Source organism: Arachis ipaensis, chromosome B09 (genome assembly GCF_000816755.2).
Source record: "Arachis ipaensis cultivar K30076 chromosome B09, Araip1.1, whole genome shotgun sequence".
Taxonomy (NCBI): domain Eukaryota; kingdom Viridiplantae; phylum Streptophyta; class Magnoliopsida; order Fabales; family Fabaceae; genus Arachis; species Arachis ipaensis.
Genome location: NC_029793.2, coordinates 26,275,635 through 26,289,741, shown reverse-complemented (window position 1 = coordinate 26,289,741; position 14,107 = coordinate 26,275,635). Strand labels below are relative to the sequence as shown.

The 14,107-nt window shown below is 34.5% G+C and overlaps 1 long non-coding RNA gene across 1 annotated transcript; it reads left to right on the top strand.

The window, feature by feature from the left end:
* On the top strand, positions 4,449-4,994 carry LOC110266705. Its single transcript, XR_002354203.1, has 2 exons — positions 4,449-4,660; positions 4,735-4,994. It is a non-coding gene; the product is annotated as an uncharacterized LOC110266705 (long non-coding RNA).

The window sequence follows — 14,107 nt, the reverse complement described above, 5'->3', positions numbered from 1 at the left end:
CCTTTTCCAAGTTATACAAGAACTCAATTAGAACGAGGGTCATACTTCCGTCCCACCCAAATTCATAAGATAAAGAACGAAAATAATTCTTGAAATAGAAATCAGTACATGAATTAAAATAAAAAAAATAATAGTATCAATCCATACAATAGACAGAGCTCCTAACCTTAACAGTGGAGGTTTAGTTGCTCATGGTTTCGAGAGAAAACTAGGATTTAAAAAAACTATAAATTGCAAAATGAGGTATGAGATAAGAGAAGAGCCCGAAGGGATGATTCTTTTCCCTTTTGTATCTAATCCTAATTGATGTAAATTATATTTCCTAAAACTAAATAATATATTTTCCTATTTTTAAATAAAATACAGTTTAATCAGAATTAAAAGCAAACAATCCGTGTGAGCCTTGTAAGCGTGGGGACCACTTGGTTATTATCATGGTTGGCGTCTAACTTCACTAATGTGAAGTTGGGCGTGGCTGAGGCAGCGTGACTTAGCGTGACTTTGGGGCTGGTGTGAGTGTTTGCTGCGCCTAACTTGAGAAGGGATTGCGCCTAACTTAAAGGAATCAAAACCAATTTGCATGCTGATGTTGTGTTTGGCGCCTAACTTGAGAATTCTCAAGTTAGGCACAGCCTTGGCAGTGTGTCTTCAACGCCTTGGTCTTGTCCTGGTGCCTAACTTGACATTTCTCAAGTTAGGCGCCACTTTGGCTGCCTTGGTTTCATGAGTTTAGTTGATCTTGGCGCCTAACTTGAGAAACCTCAAGTTAGGCGCCACCCTTGCAGAGTTGATGGAGAAGAAGTATGGACTATTATACATTTTTGGAAAGCTTTGGAAGTTAGCTTTCCAACGCCACTAGAATCACATCAATTGGATCTCTGTAACTCGAGGTATTTAGGTCTGAGTGCAGAGAGGTCAGGGTTCACAGCATCATTCGCCTTCTTCTCTTTTTCTACGGAAACTCCATAAAATCCATCCGAATGCTACCTGAAATAAATAGAATTGCACACGAATCAAAGTAGCATCCATGGTGGCTAAAAGATAATTAAATCTTGATTAAACTCATCAAATTGAATGCAAATTCACTTGGAAAAAATAGGAAAGATGCTCACGCATCAGCTATGTCTCTTGAATTTGTAGCTTCTTCATCATAGACAAGGGCATCAGATTGATACTTGAACCAAGTTCACAAAGAGCTTTGTCAAAAGTGATATTCCCAATAGTACAAGAAATCTGAAAGCTCTCTGGATCTGGCATCTTCTTCGGCAGCTTGCTCTGAATGAGTGCACTACATTCCTTGGTCAGCACCACTATTTCATCTCCCTTTAAGGCTTTCTTCTCAGAGAGTAAGCTTTTCATGAATGCCGCATAGGGAGACATTTTCTTCAGAATCTCAACAAAAAGAATATTGACTTGTAACTTTTTAAAGACCTCCAAGAACTGAGAGAACTGCTCGTCCTTGGTCTCGTCTTGGAGCTTCTGAGGGTGTGATACTTCAGGCTCTTGTATAGGTGCCCTAGGTGGGGCATGTAATAGTGTAACTCCAACCTTTTTTGGGGCTTCTTTCTCCTCCGACCTCTTAGCAACTTTCACCTCCTTCTTCAGTATGGATTTGTTAGCCATTGTGAGGGTCTTACACTCTTCTCTTGGGTTAGTCACTGTGTCACTAGGAAGAGTGTTAGGAGGTTTCTCAGGTATTCTCTTACTCAGCTGTCCCACTTGCATCTCCAAATTTCTGAGTGAAGCTCTAGTCTCCTGTATAAAACTATGAGTACTCTTGGAGAGCTCAGCAACTACTAAAGCCAAATCAGAGTTGCTTTGAAATTGAGTAGATGCCTACTGTGGTTGAGAAGCTTAAAATTGACAGTTGTTGAAATTATTGAACTTATTTTGATTGAATCTACCGTGAGAGTTGTTATTGAAATTCGGCTAGCGCTTTTGAGGTTGCTCTCTCCACCCAAAGTTAGGGTGATTCCTTCATCCCTGATTGAATGCATTCGAATAAGGATCATTATTGGGATTTCTAGAGAAATTTCCCATATAATTAACCTTCTCAAGAGTGGGTGAGCATAACCATAATTCTCCTCTTGGTTGAGGCATCCACTCATGTCATAAAGTGCATCTTGAGTATTAACAGCTGAGACTTGCATCTTACTCAAGTGCTGAGAAATCATGCTGATTTATTGTGACATGATCTTGTTCTGAGCTAGAATGGCATCCAGGGTGTCCACCTCTATAACTCTTTTCTTCACAGAATTCACAGGATTCCTCTCAAAAGAGTACAGCTATTGGTTGTTAGCAACCATCTCAATAAGTTTATTAGCCTCTTCAGGCGTCTTCTTCATGTGCAAGGTATAAAACCCAAATAATTAATAAATAATTAATTCATAAATTAATACTTATTCAAGAAAGTTAGAAAATTAAATTTTATAGTTTAATATGATAGAGCAAATTAAAATAAGAAATTTGACACTAATTTTAAAGAATTTGGCCCAAGATTGGGCCGAACGGGCCAAACTGGACGAACCGGACCCACATTGGGCCCAAGGCCCAACCCAATTCAACCCAAACTAAACAACTCAGCACCCCCTCCCTTCTCCACACTCATTTCACGCTGAAGCTCAACAATAATGGGGGGAAGAGCTATCTCAAAAAACAAACCTTCACTTAATCTTCAAATCCAAAAAACTTTTGATCTGGAGCTCCAATCGCCGCACCGTTTGCGGCCACGCGGCCAACGCGTCGAGCTTTACAAAGCCTAGTCATTGATTAGGTATGAAATTCACTTTTCAGTTTCAGTTTCAGTTTCAGTTTCCTCCTCCCTAAATTTCTAAATTTAATGAACAATGATATTGAAAATTATTTAATTTCGGTGTTTAGGTTCGAATTAGCTTGTGGATTTTGTCGGGTTTAGCTCACTTGAGTTGTGGACAAGGTAAGAACCCTAACCCTCTTGTAGATTTTTGAGATTTTGAGTTTAGGGATTAATTATAGTGATATATGTGGATTAGATTGAATATTGTTGGTGTAAAAATCAAATTGGAGGTCGAACTTGTGAAATTGGAACTCTTTTGAAGAGAATGGAAGCTTGAGATCAATTTTAAAAGCTAGGATTCATTGGTGAGGGGCTGTGGTTGATAGCTTGTAGTGCGAGGAACACTTGAGGTGTTCCGAGTTTATCAGGAAAATCGGCCAAGGTATAGTTTTGGTTTCTCGTATCTAAAATATAATGTGTCGTGAAAACTTAGGCTAGTGACCTTAAGATAGGAATTAAATTGTGATGTTGTTGTTGGTTGATATTGATTATTATGTATGTGATTAATGGTTTAGAGGTTGTGATAGAGGCTTGTATGAATGATTTGTGTAATTTGGTATATGTATAATGGTTAGTGAATTTGAAGTTGTTGTTGGTACTATATTAGAGGTGAAGTTGATATTGTATTTGACATAAATAATTGAGGATGTATATTGTATATTATTTAAACTTGAATTATTGAGTTGAGATTGATAAAAGTGGAGAATTGGTAGGTTGTGGGATGAATAAGGAGGTTGGAAATGTGATTTGGGAGTGCTTGATGCTATTATGGTAAGGTTTGGTTTGTTTTTGAAGGATTTAGAATTGGTATGTTTTTGAAAGTGGATGTTTGTATAGTTTAATGAAAACTATTATTTTTGACCAACTTTGGCAGAGCATAACTTGGCCTCCGAACCTTTAATTTTTATCAAATTTATCTAGAAAGAAAATTTGGTCTGAGAGGTTTATAACGTTCGAAGAACGGAGGAAAAATAGTTTAAAACAAGAAAGTTATGTGCGATCAAAGTTTGGTGTGCAAAATTGAGATTTTGGACTTAGTAGCTTTTTGAAACTTCTGTTAAGCATGCGTACACGAGAGACACGTGCGACATGACCATTTGCTACTGCCCCAAAGGCTCGCGTACGAGGGATGTATGTCAGTTACGCGAATGTGTCGCTTTCTTTAGTTGCATACGTGACCACATGGCACGCGACGTGGGAAATGCTCTCGGGTTGAGGAGCTCGGGTATGCGAACTAGTGATGCGTACACGAAAGGTCTAATTTTGTAAGGGTGCATACGCGAAGGGTGACACGCGATGCGAGTACACTACGGGTTGCACTCCTCGTGTACACGAGAAGAGGTCGCGTACGTGAGCCCCTGTTTTTCCAAAAACTTGATTTTTGACTCTAAATGCATTCCTTCAGCGTTTAAAACCCTTTTTACTCTTGTTTAAGACCTGGTAGGTGGAATTTGGGTAGAGAAGTATACTTAGGTAGCATTTGTTTACAGAGACTGGAACTGAGACTGAGAGACAGAGACTCAGTATTATGTTTGTTGAGCTAGAGACTGGTACTTAGATTTCTGTCTCCATCTTCAAAATTTCAGTATTTCAGTACCTCCAAAAAGTAGGGACATTGGAGACAGAAAAATTTAAAGACGGGGACAGAAATTTTAATTATAATTTGTACTTAAATTACCCCATTCTAATTTTATAATTTCAAAATTACCCTTAATGCAAATCAGGGCTTCTTGATCAACCCTCGTGACTCATCTTCTCATTCTTCTTCGGAACAGCCACTATAGCCGCTCAAGCATTCTTCTTCAAGAACAGCCACCGCGTCACCACTGGCCTCGCCACCGCTAGGTAAGTGATTTGCCGCTTGCGAGTTCATCTTTGTAGCCCCCCATCTTCTCATCTTCTCTTTTTCTCCTTCACAGGAAAATCGAAGAACGAAGTTGCCGCCTCTCCTCGATTGCTGTCCACCTCAACTATTAACTCCTCGTCCGAACTACTCTGACCCAGGTTAGTTTTATACAAATGTTGTTTAATTTACTGATTCCTTTCATCTTTTCCGTCGTGCCCTAATCTTTGGATTTGTTCGTGACCTAGCATTGGGACTTTTCTCTTCTTGTGATAATCAATTTGATCTGTGGATTTAACCATTATTTTTGTAATGCTTAAATCAAATTTGTTTGTATTTGAAAGGTGTATTTGCACTCAGAACCTCTTTGCTTGGTTTGTAATTATTTTTGTTAATAGTGTGAAGTAGTAGCATTGAAGTTGAAAAAATTCTTTGCCTGGTGTGAATTTGTTCGTGACCTAACTAACCCATTTATTTCAGCTTTATAATTAATGAGTTTATGATATTTACTTCCTTTTAAGTGCCACTAATTGGATCATTACTCAATTCATTAGCCTAACTACATCTATTTGTTGATTTCATTATGGATTATACTTTTTTTTCTAATTTTTTCATGTCTGCGACTACTATTGTTCCATGTCTGCATAGAGCTCTCATTAGCCTAACTCAATTGGATATAATATTTATTTATTTAATGCACCGTGTCTTTGATTAGAATGAAATTAATTAGCCAATCAGAACCCACTTTAATAAGTTTCCAGGTCTATGTTTGGTTATGGATTAGTGCAGCTTCATACCTCAATAGGTGCAGTTTCTGTATAAAACCAAACTCAATTACCCAACCATTAGCCATCTATTGCTGACTAGCACAAAAGTAGGAGTGATATTTTCGTTGTGCATAAATATAAAACTTATTTAACATACACAAACAGCATTTGGTTTATATATTAGAACTATTGCTAGGTAGGCTACAATTCTTAACATAACTAGTTGAGTGGAAGAGTGTTTATTCTCTAAACTGGTAAATAAAATTGTTGAATGTACCTGAAATCATATAAATATGCTTGATATAGTTTAGGTGATAATGACAGCACAGTTATTTGTGTCAAGTGTAAACCACTTCACATTTTAATTATCAAATCTTCTTTTTTGCCTTTTGGAAGAGTTTGATGTGCTTAAAGTACCTGAAAAAGTCACTTTCAGTATATGAAATGAGAGAGAAAAATCGATATTATCATTTTTATTATGTTTCTATTGTATTTCCTATTTAGAGAAGTAAATAGAGTTACATGTCTTTTGATTCCAGTTTCTTATTCTTATTTTTGGTTCTAAGAAGATATAGCAGATTTTGCATGAAGAAGTGTCAGATTTATTTGAATGGCCAACTACTTGCTAATGCCATTGTTAGTGTAAACGAGAACTTTAAGGTCGGTGAGAAGCTTACACAGCTTGGGTTCGATGATGAAGAGGTGGTGAAGGCAGTTCTGAAGTTTGCTGAGAGTCCGAATGTGTATGCACACTTCTAGGGCTTGTCAGATTCACAGAAAATTATCCTTGTGCGTTCCATTATCTGAAGTTGACTGTTGATCGACACTTGTTATATGGATTTGGCTTAGGGTATTAAGTTTTTCACTATAGGGATAGCTTATTTTGTGAGATGGTTATATTTTACATGGTTTAACGTACAAACTTATATTTGGTATACATTTGGCTGTATATTTTGATATTGCCTTTATCTTGGTCTGTATTGAATAGGTTTTGTTGGCTTAGTATAATATTTTTAGTAGTGTGGTATTACCTTTATTTTGGTCTGTATTGAGTAGATTTTGTTGGCTTAGTACAATATTTTTGATATCCTAACTCCCATGGTCTGTATTTTTGGTGTCATAACTCCCATGGCCATCTAACTAACTTCTCAGAAATGATTTAACTAAACTAGATTAACTATTTCAACTATCACAACTAACTTCTGCAGAATCTTTAGCAATGGGTCTTTGATTCATTCTAAGTTGAGGTCTCCCAAATGGAGAAAACACTTGGTCTTATTACGATCTATAACCCAATTAATTGGACATAGTTCTGAGTAAGAAAGGGAAAGCAAAACAGTTGAATGCCAAAGCATGAATAGTAGATAAATTGAGAATACCTTCAAATTTTAAAAGAATATATACTAAGTTACAAATTGAGAAGAATGACACATATCCAACCCATTTATGCTTAAATCTCTTTTGATCCCTTTCGAGTAAATTACTTAAATTAAGTGACTCACACGTTGCAATATTATCACAACATAAAACAACTTTCTTCAGCAATAAAATGCATCATACATGCGAATTTGACTAAAAATAAGTGTATACACATATTGAAACATGTACTCATTTTATATTTAAAAAAAATTACACAATTTGTTGCTTGTCTATTTCAATTCAAAGGTCACACTAGAACTTAAATTGCTGAGTTATCACATCTTTACATTCGAACATCCTACAATTACAATAGTTACACAGTAATTTAAATGAAAAAACATTTGAATAGGGTGACTTGATCTAGTAACTCCATTCAATCTGATTTGATACAAAGGTGAGGCCATTAGTACCCTCGTCTTCAGCAACAGAGTATCAAACATGGATGCCACCAATTTTTTCCGCTTCAAGGAACAATGTAGATGTTCAAAGATAATACACATATATAGGATATGCAACTGTTTGAGCACAGTATTACTAACACTATAAAATGGATCAGAAACTAGGCTTTATATGAAGTGTCTTCAAGCAATAGCCTCCTTTGCTCTCTTCTTATTGAAGATTGATCATCAGCAGCTTCGTTGAAAAGATCAACGCTTCTCAAAAAGATCCCTTTAGCATTAATTACCATTAACCATAGTCAAGCAAATACTTAGAACATTCTTTAAGGAATTAGTAGTAGTATCCATGATGATGTCAATGGATATATTATTATCTGGTGGAATTGGGAAGGTGGTGTGGTTAACAATAACCAAAACAACTTGCACCTTTGATCTCTATAGCGATAATATGCACATCAAGTTTAGGAGAACAAATTTAACACCACAGGTCAAGTAACAAAGAGTAACTGCAACTTGGTAACTTCTTTTTTTTAATGATTTATGGTTCCCCAAATGGAAATGAGGGATTCACAAATCAGAAATAAGGGATTCACAAATCAGAAAGTCAGGGATTCAAAAATGCTATACGAAATTATCAATTTTGAACTTCATAAAATTAACAAGTAAATAAGATAAGTTGACAAAAGATACCATGTCCGCTGAGAGAAAAAGAACGGAGACCAAAAAAATAGCTCCGAAACGATGGCGACAGTGGCGATGCAAACCACAGGCGCGTAAATGGCAGCAAAGTCACAAACCTTGGGGAGCAACTAGCGCCATGAACATGAACCGATGGAGATGCGCCGTCGTCGTTCGGACCCTTGGAGGTGCTACCGGCGGTGGAGGATTCCTTCACCGGAAAGGAGAGGAGAAAGGGCAGATGAGAGGATAAAGGGGGTTAGGGTTGCTTGCTGAGAAAAATGAAATTGGATTTGGGGGTTAGGGCACTTAATTAAAATTAAGAGAATTTTGTAATTTTAAAATTTTAGTCTCTATTTTTATTTCAAACCAAATAGGATATTGAGACATAAATCAGTCTTGTATAATTCTTCACTAAACACAATACTGAATTGGATTTCTGTCTCTGTCTCTTGATCTCTATCTCTCTGTCTCTGTCTCTGTCTCTTGTCTCTGTCTCGCAAACAAACGTTAGCTAGATACTTTCCTTTCTCAACACAGAATATTATGGTCTTTAGTCCATGAATGTTCCTTTTTCTTTTCTCTCTAATCCTTTGGTTCATCAATACCTCACACATTCCATACTATTTGTCATCGTTCAATTAGATTGTGTTTATTTTTAAAAGTTGGATCAAACAAGACATGAAAATAAGATATAAATACAAAATTTTCATGCATTGAGTCTTTTTCATGTTTTAATATAATTATAAAAAATTAACAAAAATAATAAAAAATAAAAAATATGTTTTATTTTTTGTTAGTATTTTTATGTTTTTTTGTTATGATAGACACAAAATATACTAATTCAATGTCTCTGAATGCAATGTCTCTATTCATATCTCATATGTCTTTGTGTGTCTATATTCCTATCTCAGTATTTCGTCCCTATAAATAAATATAGCCTTAATGACAACCATTTTCATTATTTTTGTAAATAATCCTAGATGAATTCATATATTGGATAGAAAATAAATGTGAGATTTTGTTGAGAATTTTGTAATATATTTAAGTGTATACAAAAAATCAATCACTTATAAATCTTAGCTTAGATTATTTGTAGAGTCTGAACTCCAAACAAAAAAGGGTACTCTTGTTATTTTATCTTCTTGATTATTATTATACTCAAGAAGGTCAATATTATATTATTCCATTTTCATAGTAATACAATTTTAACTTAGGCAAATTCTCCCATGTCTTTAACTTTAGTGTCGAAATTGCCGAAGTTATTTTTTACAGTAAGTTTTAAATATTAAAAAATTATTTATTTTTATATTTTCTAATTTAAATATTAATTTTTGTCTCTTTTTAGTAAGTTAGGCAAGTGTATATAGGCACCATAACATACACCTTCAACTTATTCATCACTCAATAGAACCCCTTGTGTGATTGATGAGTTCTCTCTCAATATCTCTGTGGCTTTGCTTCTGTTTCATTTTGGTTCTAAGATTTCCTAGTTCTCTAGCTAGACATTGACATCAAGTTTGTTCAACCTTTGCAGTTCTATTATTGTTGTTTCTTGTTGCATACGATAATCCTAGCGCTGAGGCAGGGCAGAACGTGTTTTTCGAATTCATTTATGGCTTATGAGAAAAGTTTAAGAGTCAATAAAATTTAGAAATAAATGAAAGATTCTTGTGCTAACAAAATGATACCAGATTTTTGTTATTAAAATTTATTTTGATTCTTTTGAATACCAATTTGGTATTTACCTCTAAAATTTATTATTTTTAGTCAATATTTTTAGTTATTAATCTAATTTTTTTAATTAAATAATCTAACAATATATTGTGAGAATGATCCAATAGTTAAGAGAATATTATAAAAAAAATGATAAAATTAAACAAAAAGAAAACGTGTTATTGTCATGAAACTATTTTAAATTATTAATTAGAAACACATGAATTGTTACACAACTTTTACGATTTTTTCATGTCATAGTCTTCCGTTTTGGAAATTGCATTGTGAATTTTGTATAAATACTTTTTATTTATTTGTTTTATACTTTTTGTTTTAAGTTAGAATCATATTTTATACTTTTTATCAGTTATGTAATGTGAATAATAAGAGTAACATAACTATGAAAATAGATTCTAGTAAATTTGTTACAGAGTCAATAACTTACACCACAAGTTAGTTACTTGTAGATTTTTAGTTTGAGTTGTTGTTAGTTGAGGATCTTATTCTTGTATAAATAGGTGTTTAGTTTTTTTATGATGTAATTTAATTTTGGTTTAATTATTCTGTTGATCTCTATAGTTTCGTAAAATTTTCAATTAGGTTCCTATACTTTTTTCTTTTTAATTGAGTCCCTACACTAAATTTTTTTTCAATTAAGTCCTTCTTTATAGTAATTGGCTTAATTTTATAGGAACCCAACTAAAAAAAAGAATTGGTATAAGGACCTAAATAAAAGAAAAAAAAAGTGTAAGGACCTAATTAAAAAAAATTTAGTGCAGGGACTCAATTAAAAGAAAAAAAAGTATAGAAACCTAATTGAAAATTTTACAAAACTATAAGGATCAAGAATAATTAAACCTTTAAATTTCTCATATCACACTTAATTAAGATCTTTAGTCTAATCTAGTTGTAGCCCTTATTGTTTTCAATAAGAAAGTCATCATCTATTCCATTCCTGATAAAGTGAATGAGGATAACTTCGTGGTTTGAAAATAACTTGCACTTTTTATAATTCAGATCCAAAGTTTCAATGATCATCTCTTACTAGATACAATTCCTCCTGAATTCAATTTCAAAGCGAATAAAGCTGCTGGGAAAAAAAGCTTCAACAAAACATCAAGAATGGCTCTTGCAAGACTACAATCTATGTACATGGTTTCTTTCTTACGTGGATGCTAATTTCAAACAAAGAATGGTGCATTGTGCATTTGTCTATGAAATCTGGGATTGCTTGCAATAATACTTCTTTTCTTTTAACAAGACAAAGACAAGAAAGCTGAAAATTCAGCGGAAAAACGTGCAACAAATTAATCTTCCTGTCTCTGAACTCGTTAAAAAAGTTAACAAGGTTGTTGATTCATTCTCTGCACTTGGTCATTACGTTTCTCACATAGATCATATTGACGCCATTTGTGAAGGCCTTCAAACCAAAATATATAGTTCTCAGTCATTACCACATTTGTGAGAAGTTGAAGCACACAAGGACATGCTTGAAAAGTTCAAGAGCACTTTTCTTGGAGTTGCTCAGGCACATTTTGCACAACAGAATAATTTTCAACAATTAACATATTCTAATAGTGGAATTGGTGGTCGAAGAGGTCATGGTGGACGCTTTAACCATGGAGGACGAGGTTCTTGGCTATTGAACTCTAGGCAATGCTAATTGTGAAATCGTCTTGGTCATATGGCTCCTCAATGCTTCTTTTTCTATGATTTGAACTATTAAGGATCCTCATCAATTGCACTGTCTTAATCTTTCTTTTTTGCCCCTACCCAGACTCTACTACCACCACCGTCATCTTTTCATCAGCCTATACTCAAAACCTACATTACTACACCATTGACAGTTTCAAAAGCTTCATGATAACTTAATTCAGAGGCATCTCATCACGTTAATCATGATGATTCTAACCTTCTTTTGGCCTCTGATTTTACAGGTTCTGATAAACTCTTTATAGCAAATGGGACAAGTATTCCTGTATAAGAAATTGGACATTCAATTCTTATTGATTTTGTTATCAACTAAATTTTTCATCTTAAGAATCTTTTCCATATTCCAAAAATTGCTAAAAACTTACTTAGTGTCTCTAAATTTTGCCTTGATAACAATGTATTCTTTGAATTACATCCTTTTCATTATTTTGTCAAGTCACGGGTCAATGAAAAGATTCTAATTTGGGGGCTATTAAGCACGGTCTTTATGTTTTTGATAACCTCAAACCTTCTATTGTTCCTATATCTCATCATGCATATTTTTCTGAATTTGTTACTGTAGATTTTGACATCTTAGGCTAGGGGATTTTTTATTTTAATAAATAAAATAAATGTAATATTTATCAAAATAAATATTTTTTAGAGAATTTACTGATTTAAATTCCCTTGTTATATCTCATTTACACTGGAAACGAGATAATTTTTCACATATTTCGTTTACAGTGTAAACGAGATATGGCAAGTAAAGCTGGCACGTGTATATCTTGTTTACAGTGTAAACGAGATATACACTGTAAACGAGAGGTGTGGAGTTTGGGGTCGGACACAGGTTCAGAAGCCGAGAGGTGGTGCTTCAAAGTGTGAAAAACTACAGTATTCACAGGAGTGTTGAGTACCGGATGATAGAGTCCGACCGATTAAAGTACCATGTGCAGTGCTGTCAAGCCGATAGTGGGTGTCAATGGAGCCTCCATGTGGCCCTTCGTCAGAATCTCGGATACTGGTAAGTTCAACTTTAATTGTGAATTTGAGTAGTTTTGTATGATATGTTATTTTGGTTATAGATGATTTGTAAGAATAAATTTTTTGTTGTCAGTAGGGAGGTTCAGAGGTTTGGTGGACCACACGGCTGTCTGGCACCCACCATGTCTCAAGACCATCGTCAGTTAGATAGCAGCCACATCTGCAGAGTCATATTGCCCTTGATTCAGTCCAACCCATCTGTGAGTATTCAGGTGTTGCAAGGTGCGGTCCAGGCAAGCTATCACTTCAAACCGTCATACAGAAAGGTGTGGATGGCAAAACAAAAGGCAATTGCACGGATCTACGGTGATTGGAAAGAGTCGCACAACAAGGTGCCGAAATCAGGAAATTGTCAAAAGTAAAATCCCTAAGGGGCACGGTGTCGTCGAATCCGGCCTCAGCCAGATACGGGACAATAGCGTCCAGTGGAGGTAAAGTATGGCTCACTCACCGGGGCAGTAGGAGGTGAGGCCTCTGAATAATGACAACCAAAAATAATATTTAAATTATATAAAATCATTAATAACTTATAGATTATTTTTTAACATTTTAAAAAATTAATTTTACTTTTGATAATATTTATCTTTCAAAAGTCTCAAGATTAATTATTTTTATTACAAATCAAATAATATAATATAAGGTTAAAATGGTATTGAAGTAAAACGATAAAAAAAAAAGAATTATCTACCTCCAATAAAAAATTCTACAGAAAGGAGAGAGTACCTAGAAAAGAAAGAGATAAAGGAAGAACAGGAAGAAAAAAGTATCTCTAAACAACGCAATAGGAAAAATAAGAAGGGGTAAAAGTGGAAAAAAAAGGAAAACAAAATTTATAAAATTGTCCGTGTCCACTCTTCCAAATCCCGTGTCCATCATTGTCCTTCGTGAAAGAGTGGACACAAAAGTATAAAAAATTGTCTCGAGACAATATGTCCACTTATCTCTCAAAACTCTCTAGATTAATGATTTTTATTATTACTTTTATTACAAATTAAATAATATAATACAACAAAATAAAGTCTTAAACTTCTAAGAAAAAAATATCAAAATTTATTAACGTAAACAGTATTATACTATAATGGCTGAATTTATAAATACTATAACATAGCACATGAATAACAGAGTTCCAAACTAATAATATTTATGTCATACCAACCTAGTACAAGCGCATAGAGTTTTAAATTAACAATACAAACCTAACTCCTAACTCATTTACCAACGTTCCAAATCTTCATGACTACCCTAACAATGGCAACATCATTAAATTTAACAACCATAACGAAACTAACCTCGAAGTCGGCCGCCCTGGCATAATGTGTCGTCTCGTTCAGCCTGTTTATGTCCCTGTCATTCCCCACTTGGCGCGCCATCACCGTTTGGGTCAAAGGTATAGTTAGAAAGGATTAAAAGAGGAGAGAAAGATGTTGACAAAGTCAAAATGGAGCCCGGAAGTCGGCTGTGAACGACTTCTATATATAGGCGCGCACTGGCCATATCTCGTTTACACTGTAAACGAGATATACACATGTCACGCTTACGTGTCATATCTCGTTTACAGTGTAAACGAGATATACGCATTGTCATTTCGTTTACACTGTAAACGAGATATGGTAAGGGAATTTAAATCGGTAATTCCCTAAAAAAATTTATTTTGGTTAATATTACATTTATTTTATTTATTAAAATAAAAAATTTCTTAGGCTAGGCAATCCTTCGAATATATAAGATAGTTTGT